The sequence below is a fragment of the Castor canadensis genome, chromosome 11, assembly GCF_047511655.1.
Source record: "Castor canadensis chromosome 11, mCasCan1.hap1v2, whole genome shotgun sequence".
Taxonomy (NCBI): domain Eukaryota; kingdom Metazoa; phylum Chordata; class Mammalia; order Rodentia; family Castoridae; genus Castor; species Castor canadensis.
The window spans coordinates 38,322,291-38,332,544 of record NC_133396.1 but is presented as its reverse complement, the minus strand read 5'-3'; the positions used below and the strand labels follow the sequence as shown (position 1 = coordinate 38,332,544).

Genomic DNA, 10,254 nt, shown 5'->3' with positions numbered 1-10,254 from the left:
AAAACCACCTGCATGGGGTTCCTCCGGCTTTGCCCACCTTCACCCGAGCTGCCTGGGTCTGGTCAGGTGGTGAACCTTGGCTGAACCTCAGGCAAACTCGTCCTTCCGTGTTGATTCCAGTTCAAACCAGCGGGGGTCTGAACTGTGGAGGCAGATGATTCATGCTGGTTATCGGACCGGTATGGACGAGTCCTGGAGTCCAGGTCACATCCTGAGTGGAGGCTCTAGGGGGACGCGGCTCCCAGTCGGCCACAGAGGGGCCTGGGGCGCTTCAGCACCACTGGGTGGACAGCACCCCGCATGCCGCCTCGGAAGCGGTCTGCAGGCGGTAGCAGGCCGGCTTCCCGCTCTCCTCCTCGCACCCCGATCTTTACCCTGGAATCCCGACGGGGCCGAGGCTGTGTGGAGCCTGAGGCCGAGTTTAGGTCAAGGATGAGGAGTGGGAGGGAGGAAGCGAGGAAGAGCCACCCCCTCCCCAGGGCAGGTGCTCCAGTTCTCCAAAGCCTGGGGGTCTGCAGGGGAGCCAGGGTTAAGCCCCTGGAGACTCTGGTGCTCTTGGAATCCCACTGTAGACGCCGGGGGAGGGATGGACCTTTGGGATCCCGCAGGTGCAGACGGACAGGTTCAACGTCCCGTCCCAAGTTAAAAGGCAAGAGGAGGACAGACATCCTTGGGGGGAACCGGAGGTGCGGAAGGGCTGCTTGAGGGGAGCGAGGCAAAGTGGTCCTGCAGCGCTGATCTGGTGACAGACAGCGGGGGAAGTTAAAGATGGTCTCTGGGAACCCTGTAAAAAGCCCTCTGTAGGGTTAGGATTACAAAACTTCCACACAGTGTCCTCTGAGTGTCACGGCAGCGGAGAGAAGTAGGCTGGAATACCCACTGTAATTCCCCAGGGAGTTCAGAGAGGGTGGTCAACATCTCCAAGTCACACAGCTAGCGGAGCTTTGAGCCATGACCGGAATCTAAGATTCTGCTGCTTGTCCTCAGAGCTCTCTGCCTCCCGGGTCAGTGTCACTGCCTCAGTTACAAGGTCCGCAGCGCCCCCAGGGGTCAGTGGGGGGTGCGCCATCGCCGGGCAGCGCTGGGACCGGAAGGGGAGGCTCTTGAGGATGCCTGAAGCAGTTTATGGCTGTCGCACCAGGTGTCTTTCTACCCTGCAGGAATAAGGCATAGGGCTCCGGTGAAGCCTTAACTGCACTCCGTATCACACTAGCTGTCAAAGCCAGTCACACTCGCCTTACCTGCTCCCTCCTCTCTGCTGGTTCCTCAGCTCCTCGGGCACTCCTGGGGAGAGGATCAGAACACACCTCCTGGCTATCTCAGCCTGTTGGAACGTCTGATTCCATCTGCTGGGAAAAACCTTCCTTCCCTTCCCTGTCAAACTTCAGACCTAGCTCCTTCATCCATCCCCTGGAGACTAAAGAGTCCCACCCAGTTGCAGTGTTCCCTGACCCTTCCCACCAAGCCCCTCAGTCAGACTCCCTGCTTCATGGCAGATGTCACTGGGGACTGGGGATGTCTTTTGCCTCTTAGGCCAGTCTCCCCCAACCCTGAGGCCCTGAGCCACTCAGAGCAGGAGCTACATCGGCTTCTTCTACAGCAGGACTGGGCATACGCAGGACTCCCCAGATACTGGTCAGTGAGTCAGCCTGGCCTCACTTTACTGCAGCTACAGGCAGCCTGTGCTGAGGGGAGCCTGGCAGAGAAGAAGGCTCACAATCAGCCAGAGCTGGATTCACTGAAACAATTGCCCTTGGCTCACATCCAGGTTTATCCAGGTTTCAGGATGCACTGGCAGTTCATGAACCCCGGGACCTGGGAACACTGAATTTATTTTATAGATGGAGCTACAGGCTTAGAGATGGGACTGTGACTTGTTCCCTATAACATAGCTGGTAGGGGAAGGCCAATCTCAGACTTTTACTGACATGTGAGCAGTGGGGGGTGGAGGGTAGAATAACCTTCTTCCTCTAGAATATTCGGTCTCCCAGTGGCCCAGGAAGCAGCCAGAAATCAGAGATCCCAGCAGCCTCAGCCCTTCCTGGACAGACGCTGATCAAGCGCAACCACGCTCTGCCTCCCAGGTCTTGAGGTGCAGCAGGACCAAGTTTTGGCTGTACCTGCCGAGTGATGCAGAATCTGGATTGGTCCCGGCCCCCAGCACTGGGCCAAGGTTCACGAAGGGCTCGCACCCAGTGGAACTGGTATATTGTCAGCCTGATCTACTGGGGAAGAAAATGCCACTGAGTTTCTCAATAGACTAAACACAGAGTTATCACACGAGCATCAGTTGTACTCATAGGCACATATTCAAAAGAAGTGAAGACTTGCCGTGCGCCAGTGGCTCACACCTATAATCCTAGCTACACAGGAGGCAGGGATCAGGAGAGTCTCTGTTCAAAGCCAGCCAGGGCAAATAGTTCTCGAGACCCAAATAGTTCTCAAAAATACCTGTCACAAAAAGAGCTGGTGGAGTGGCTCAAGGTGAAGGTCCCTAGTTCAAGCCCCAGTACTGCAAAATAAAAAATAGAGAGAAAGAGAAGTGAAGACTTATGTCCACACAAAAGCTTGTACATGGACTGCTCTTAGCAGCATTGTTTGCAATAGTCAAAAAGCAGAAACAGCCCAAAAAAATGAATGGATAAATAAATGTGGTATGTCCATACAATAGACTATTATTCAGTTATAAAAAAGAAGGAAATTTCGATACATGCTACAACATGGATGAATCTTGAAAACATGTTAAAAAGTAGTCACACGGGGTGTGATGGCACAGGCCTGCAAGACCCTGTCTCAAGAAACAAACAAAAAACAACGATTAACATATCAAACATCAGTTAAGAAACAGTCTGGAGCCAGGCGCCACCCGTGGCTCCTGCCTGTAATCTTACCTACTCAGGAGGATTGTGAAAGCCAGCCGTGGGCAAATACTTCTCAAAACCCTATCTTCCCCCCAAAAAAATCACAAAAACAGGGCTGGTGGAGTGTCTCAAGCAGAAAGAGTGCCTGCCTAGCAAGTATGAGGCCCTCAGTTCAAATTCCAATGCTGTCAAAAAAAAAAAAAAAAAAAAGGAAAAATCTGTATCATGAAATGCATGGCTGACTGAATGACTTTGTTTTTCCTATAGGGCTTGGAATTTGTGTCAGGGTCACCTGGTAGGCCAGGTAGCTGTTATGACCAAGATAGCTGTAGTCACAAGTTGGATCCCCACTGGCCCTTTCTGATTGCTTTGGTCTGGCAGGGGAGCCAGGAAGAGAAGGCCTTGGGGTGGGATGTGCTCTGATCACTGCCCCTGTGATGCTACCATTGCTATTCCCAGGTGCTCTAGGTGTGGGCTTCTTTTAGCTCATGGTGGTCATAGGTGGGTAGTGCAGCTGGCAATCATTCAGTTTAGCAGGATGAGTCTCACCCTGGCTTCCGAAAAGCCCTGTCCCGGTGGTTCCTGCCATGGTCCCCCATTGTCCCTCATTCTCCCAAGCCTGTTGGATGTTTAGTTTCACATTCTTCCCCAACAGCAGCTTGTCACAGCCTTGGGTCCACCTCTGCAATGAGAAGCCAAAACAGCACTTTGGTGGCTCACTGCTGTCCTTCTACATAGGATATGCCCAACCCCCCCACCCCATACCCATCAGCAGTCACCAATACCACCAGTTCCAGGCAATCATTAATCTGCTTTGTGTCTCTATGGATTTGGTGGAGCCTTGATGGCTATGTTGCATAGTCTATCTGGTTACCTCAAGACAAATCTCTGCCAGTAATCCTAGCTACTTGAGAGGTTGAGATCAGGAGGATCACAGATGAAGCCCAGCCTGGGCAAATAGTTTGAGAGAACCCATCTCCAAAATAATCAGGGCAAAATGGTTTGTGGGTGTGGCTCAAAGCAGTAGAGTGCCTGCTTTGCAAATGGAAAGTTCTGAGTTCAAATGCCGGTCCCACCAAAAAAAAAAAAAAAAAAGACAAGCTTCTGCAAAAGAATTCCAACAGGGCCAGGTATGGTGGTACACATATGTAATCCCAGTACTTGGGAGGCAGAGAGAGGAGAATTGCAAATTTGAAGCCAGCCTGGGCTATATAGTGAGACCTGGTTTAAAAAAAAAAATCAAGAGCTGGTACTGGGAGCAGAGGTTCACGCCTGTAATCCCAGCTACTCGTGAGGTGGAAATTAGGAGGATAGAAAAGATCAAAGTTCAAGGCCGGCCCAGGCAAAAAGTTATCTAGACCCCATCTCAATCAACAAGCCAAGTGTGGTGGAACATGTCTGTGATCCCAGCTATGTAGGAGAACTGCAGTCCAAGGCTGGCCCAGGGCAAAAAAATATGAGATCCTATCCAAAAAATAACTACAGCAAAAAAGGACAGGGGTGTGGCTCCAGTGCTAGAGCACCTGCCTAGCAAGCACAAACCACAGAGTCAAACTCCAGTAACACCAAGAAAGCCCCAAAACAAAAACAAAAAAGAAGGGCTGGGGATGTAGATCACTGCAGAGCACTAGCCTAGCATGCACAAGGTGTCTGGGTTCTGATCCCCAGGGCCCCAAACAAAACAAAGCAAAAAACCAGCAAGGTGGCAGGCCCAGGGGAGCCGAGAGGCTGGCTCACTACATTCTGGCTGAGTCAGAGTGCTAAGTGCTCACCAAACTTCCAAGGTCCTTTCCAGGTTGAATAGTCAGGAGACACTGGCCTTCCTCAGGGAAGAAGGAGCCACTGGCTCCTTTGCATGTCTGTGGGCGGTGAGGGCCAGTGTCTGAGCTAGGAGTTCAAGTTGATCCCTGGCCTACATGGGCCTGTGGTTGGGGGTGAGGTGTGAGGAGGGGCGGCGTCACAGGTCTGCAGGTCTGTGGAGCAACATGTGGACACTGCAGAGAAAGGAGAACAGAGTTCCCGAGGACAGCAGCCTGGTGAGCGTAAGGCTCGCCTCTCAGAGGATCTAAAAGTCTCATGGGGGAGATATAGCTGCCCTTAACTGGTGTGTGTGTGTGTGTGTGTGTGTGTGTGTGTGTGTGTGTGTGTGGTGTGCGAGGACCATGCCTATTTCTCTCAGGGGCTCCAAAATCAGACTGGTACGAGGCACCAGAAGCACAATAAATATTTATCTATCACCAAGTTTCGTCTTTCTTTTTCCAAAGTATCGTTTTCCATAGCGATGGCGTCCAGAACGGAAAAGAGCCTGGTGGAGGGCGTGTTACTACTGCAGGCAAATCTTCAGAGCACCCTGCCAGAGTGAGGCGCAGGCGATGATCTTGGGTTTGCAGGCCCAGTAGAAATCATTTTGTTCCCTCGTTCATTTTATAGGTAGAGAGATAGATCTAGAAGGAATAGATGGCTTGCCCCAAGCTACACCGAGATAGGAGGGCCAGGAATTAAATGTTTTTTTCCTAGGACCTTTGGTCCACGCCAAAGAAACTGGGTCTCCCAGCAATCCACGAAGCAGCTATTGAACACCACCACTCAGCAACAGCTTCCAGTCCCGTGGAGCGCGCGCCGGTCACCGGCACCGCGCTTTACTTCTAAGTCTCCCTGCAGGATCAGGCCATTGGCCGCCCTGCCGGCACTGCTGAGCGCTGATTGGCTCAAAGAGCTGCGCATGCGGGTTGCTAGTGAGAGGGGCTGCGGACCTGAGCACCAAGGCCCGGGGCGGATTCCCGCGTGGCGCGGCAGGTGCACTGTCCCTGCGTGGTCTGGCCACTGTATGCCCCGTGGGGTCCCGGGAAGGGAGGGTGTCCTCACTCCTCTCCACGTTTTAAATCCTCCTCTGTCAGGCTCCTGCTCAGCATCCTCAGAGGCTTTTCCCAGACTTGGCTTTATTGCCTCTGTCATTGAGACTCCTCCGCTCCAGTCTCTCTTTTCAAGCAGTGTTTTTCAGCAAGTGTGCATTTCAAAAGAAATCAATTGCAAGTAGCCCTTCCTTCTGAGAGCAAGCTCTGCGGCCTAGGTTCCTGAACCTCTATTCCCTTTCCCGTTCACTACCGCCTGGGGGGGCTCCAGCCAGCGCGAGGTCCTGAAATGCGGAGATCTGATCAAGCCACTCCTCTGGTGAAAATTCGGTGGCTCCCTAATGTCTAGTGCAGTGCTCCTAATCTGAGTATTGCTCCCCTTAGAGGTTTTTTTTTTTAGTTGTTGATTTGATCTTCAAAATTTCTCTCATCAATTCCTTCCCTAACCAGCAGGTCCCCTGCCTTACACACAAGCTTTATACAGCCAGTTTCACTGTCACTAAAATAGAGGTGCTGTGTTTCTGAGAGTGTCTCAGAGCAATGTAAACCTGAAACTCAGGAAAGAAAGGGAGAAACGATTTCAGTTCTTTTTGGTATAGTTAAAAGCCTGTGAGAAGCAATGGTGACATGGGGGGCTTAAAAATTCAGAGGGGTTTCAAGTAGATTGGGTGGAAAGAGTCTTGGTGGAGGCAGAAATTCAAAACAGCAGGTTCTCTGTTCCTGAGCACTAGGAGTGGGGGCATATGTTGTCCTGGGTGACATTTGACAAGGCAGGGAAGGAAAAATATAGGGTGGCAGGAAGAGGAGGAAAAAGATTATGGAAGACTTTGAGGTGTGGTGTGGACCCTTCTGGCAGGAGCCATCTCCATTCCTGGCTTGGGGTTTCCTCCATTGTCCTGGCTGGGCTGTCAGTTTACCTGAGCTAGGCCCAGACAAAAAGGTTCCTTTGGTTTTGCTCACCTTGCTGCTGCTGGCGGTCCTCACAACTCAGTGTGGGACTTGACTATTGGTCCATCAAGCTATCTAACCTTTAATACTTCCTGAGTGTCATACATTGTGCCCAGCTCTGAAAGCAGCCTCTCTGGTGCCACCAAAGGGGTATTGAACATTCATAGCAAAGGGATGAGCCATTTCTATCCTTTGAAATATTTTCAGGGTGGGTTCAGGCAGTGGCAATAGTTTGTGCCCAGGCTAACAACACAGGGAATTCTGATTAGGAATTTAGAGAGCAGGGCTACAGAAGTGGGAAGTAGGTGTGAAAGGAGTTGGAAAACCTCCTGGGTCCCTTAGAAACACATAGCATTTTCAAACTCTAGAACATTTTGTTAACTTTCACTTTTTTTTTCCTTTTCCTGAAATACCAGTGTTAGGATACAGTTCAGATTGCTGGGCAGGTGGAATCTTTTTTTAGTCTTTTTTTTTCTTTTTGTGGTTCTGGGGTGGGAGCTCAGAGCCTACACTTGAGCCATTCCACCAGCACTTTTTTGTGATGAGTTTTTTTGAGATAGGGTCTCATGAACTATTTGCCTAGGCTGGCTTTGAACCTCTACCCTCCTGATCTCTGCCTCCTGAGTAGCTAGGATTATAGACATGAGCCACTGGTGCCAGGCTTTTTTGTCCATTTTTAATCCCTAAAAAGCATATATATTTTTTCCTACTGGAATCCTTTTTCAAATCTGTTACCTTAGCTGGGAGAAAGAGAAGTTGTTATCCAGAATCATTGTCACCTGACAAGTGGTCTAAACTGAGGAAGCTTTATTGTTAGGGATAGTTTAGGTCCCTTGTCACAAAGATGCAATCAGTTCTATCCTTCCCCTGTAATCCAAGATGACTGCAAAGTGTGCAAAAAGAATGTCTTAGAGTAAAACAGATACAAAACTGAGTCAGGAATGCCAAGCTTTTCTCTGCATTTAGTTCATTGTAAAAGCAGCTTAAGAATCTCTTACAATTAGGCAAAGATCTCTCATGATTGAAGCTTGTTGGCTTTGTAGGAAGAGGGATGGAGACTAGACATGCAGAATTAGACATGTAGCCAAGGGGAGCCCTGGCAAAGAACTGTGTCATTCTGCTTGGTCTTCCAGCCTCCAGAACTGTGAGTCAAAAATAAACCTCTTTTCTTTGTAAAATAGCCTGCTTCAGGTATTTCATTATAATTTTGAAAAGTGGAGGAATGGCTCAAGTGGTAGAGTGCCTGCCTAAAATGTGTGAGACCCTGAGTTCAAACTCCCATACTGCCAATAAATAAACAAATAAAATTAAAAAAAAAGAAAAATGGACTAACAGACATGCCAATGGTTGCACAACTCCGAATACACTAAAAGCCATTGAATTGTACACTTTAAAAGGTATTGCTTGGTATGTGAATTGTATCTCAGTAAAGCTGTTGAAAAATAAAGCATTCATTTCAGCCAAGACAGGGGTCTATTTGGTATTTTATGGGTGGTACAATAACTATGTTTTTGTCTGTGCTTAGTCAAAATTATGAAACAGCTTTGTTTTGTCTCATTTTATCATAGCCCCAGAGTAACCTTATCTGAAGTTGGTATTCTGTGAGACTGTTTATGTCCAACAGGAGAACAAAGTGATCTGGCTGAGTGTCAGACCTCGTTAGGAACAACACTGAGACTGAGGTCTGGCTGTAATGTCAGATCAGTTCTGGATGTCAAGGGCTGCCTTTGTTCTTTCTCAGCTGACACTGGAAGGCTCAGCCTGGCCTAGGAGGCCATAGGAATGTGAGTAAACACACTTGGAAAGTCCACAGAAGCTCTGGTCCCAGCTTCCTGGTGTGAGCCTGGCTCCTAGGGCTGGAACTCCAGTGAGGGGAGATGGACATAGATGGGAAGAGAACATGTACCATCTACATTACAGGGATGGTTTTTGTGCTTCTTATGTCTTGTTATTTCAATATATTTAAAGGCAGAAGTTCCCTGCCTGCTCTGCCAAGAAGACTCCATCATACCCCAGTGACCTCCTCCAGCCCTCTCCCTCCCTCTTAACCCCCAAGATTCCCTCAATCATCCAGTGTTCCCAGGGAGGACTTGTGGGGTGAGTGAAGGTAGGAGGTAGAGGGTAGGGAGAAGAGCTTCAACCTTTTTTAGGCCCTGGCAAGAAGGGAACTTTTCCTGTCTTCCTTTCCATTGCCAGACTCAAGGTTGAAAAAACCTTATCTCACCAGACACCAAGAGGCATCTGGAGCCCCCACAAACACTTTCTGGGATCAAAGGATGCAAGAACAAGGTCAGTTAGAAGCTGGACTCCCAGTGAGAGAAAGTGGCGAGTAGCCTAGAAGAAGCACTGGGCATGGAGTGGAAGACCAGGTTTGAGTGCCAGCCCCCCAAACCCTCCCTCCCTGCAGGACAACCCAGGTGAGCACCTGCCCCATCTGGGCCTCAGTAGTTTAGCCTGTGACTCAAAGAGTTAGCTGAGCTCCATCATCCAAAGTCAGGTGATTCATGCTGGGACTGTGTCCTCTATAAAATCAGGATCAATACTCATGGTGGAAAGGCTTGTTTCTCAAGAAACAGGCTTGCCTTTCTGGTTCCACACACTTCTCCATCTCTGAGGCTGCGGCCCTCGCTGACTGCTTTAGCACATATTGCCTCTGTGCCTCTTCTCATTCTGTTCTCTATGTGTAGATCATCCTTCTCTCCTTCTTTGGCAGTACTGGGGATTGAACATGGGACCTAATGCTTGCAAGGCAAGCACCCTACCACTTGAGCCATGCCCCAGCCCATCTCCCTTTCTTCAGTTAGCTCCTACTCTCCAGTAAGACTCAGCTCAGTCTTTATCTCCTCCGGGCTGCCTTCCCCAGTTATCTACCCCTTGGGCTCCTGCAATATGTAGCTATAATGCCATCATTGTCAAATAATACAGTTGGTAATTCACAGCTAGTCATTGTGGTTGAAATTTATTGAGCCCTTATTGCCTGTTCCTGGCCCTTTATACAGCATCATCTCATCGACTCTTAAGAAGTAAAACTCAGCTCAGAGTTCAAAGTAAACATCTACCTTGCCTTTGATCCAGCTGAGCTAACACAGATAAAGCTAGCTGCACAGGCAGCAGGAAGCCATGTTCCTCCCAAGCACAGGCGGCAGATATTTAGTGTCATAACCACCCGTTCCAGTGACTCGAGCTTTCTCACTGACAGAATTATTTCCCCCTAATATTATCAGAAGCTTGGCTGTTTGAAATTCCATGAGTAAGAAGGACGTATCCCACTCTTTTCTGGAGGATCCACGTCACTGTGACTCAGACAGGCAGCCTTGGTTCCCAGCCAGGTGGGGAGCTTCAGAGAAAGGTTTTCTTAACATGAAATCCCACATTTATCTAGTTTCCATGGAAAACAGAATACTGGGTGCAATTCACAGTCTAGCCCTTTCACACATCTCTATTTCACTTTTGTCTATTAAAAATCTTCATTTAAATTTTATCTAGGATAGTGAAATTGTGGAGAGACGCTGGAGACACACTTTGCAGGCATAATCACTGAGAAAAGGCATAACTTTGACCCCTCCACACCTCCAGCTGGCGCAGAGAATCTC

General features: G+C 49.2%; 1 long non-coding RNA gene across 1 annotated transcript in view; it reads right to left on the bottom strand.

Annotated features, from left to right (window-relative positions):
- Positions 1 to 386: 386 nt before the first annotated feature.
- Positions 387 to 10,254, bottom strand: part of LOC141413784 (uncharacterized) — a 40,559-nt gene continuing 30,691 nt past the window's right edge. Inside the window, exons 2-3 of the long non-coding RNA XR_012438673.1 lie at positions 1,242 to 3,543; positions 387 to 1,154 (exon numbers count right to left, since the gene is read on the bottom strand). This is a non-coding gene — a long non-coding RNA (uncharacterized lncRNA). The remainder of the gene's footprint in view (positions 1,155 to 1,241; positions 3,544 to 10,254) is intronic.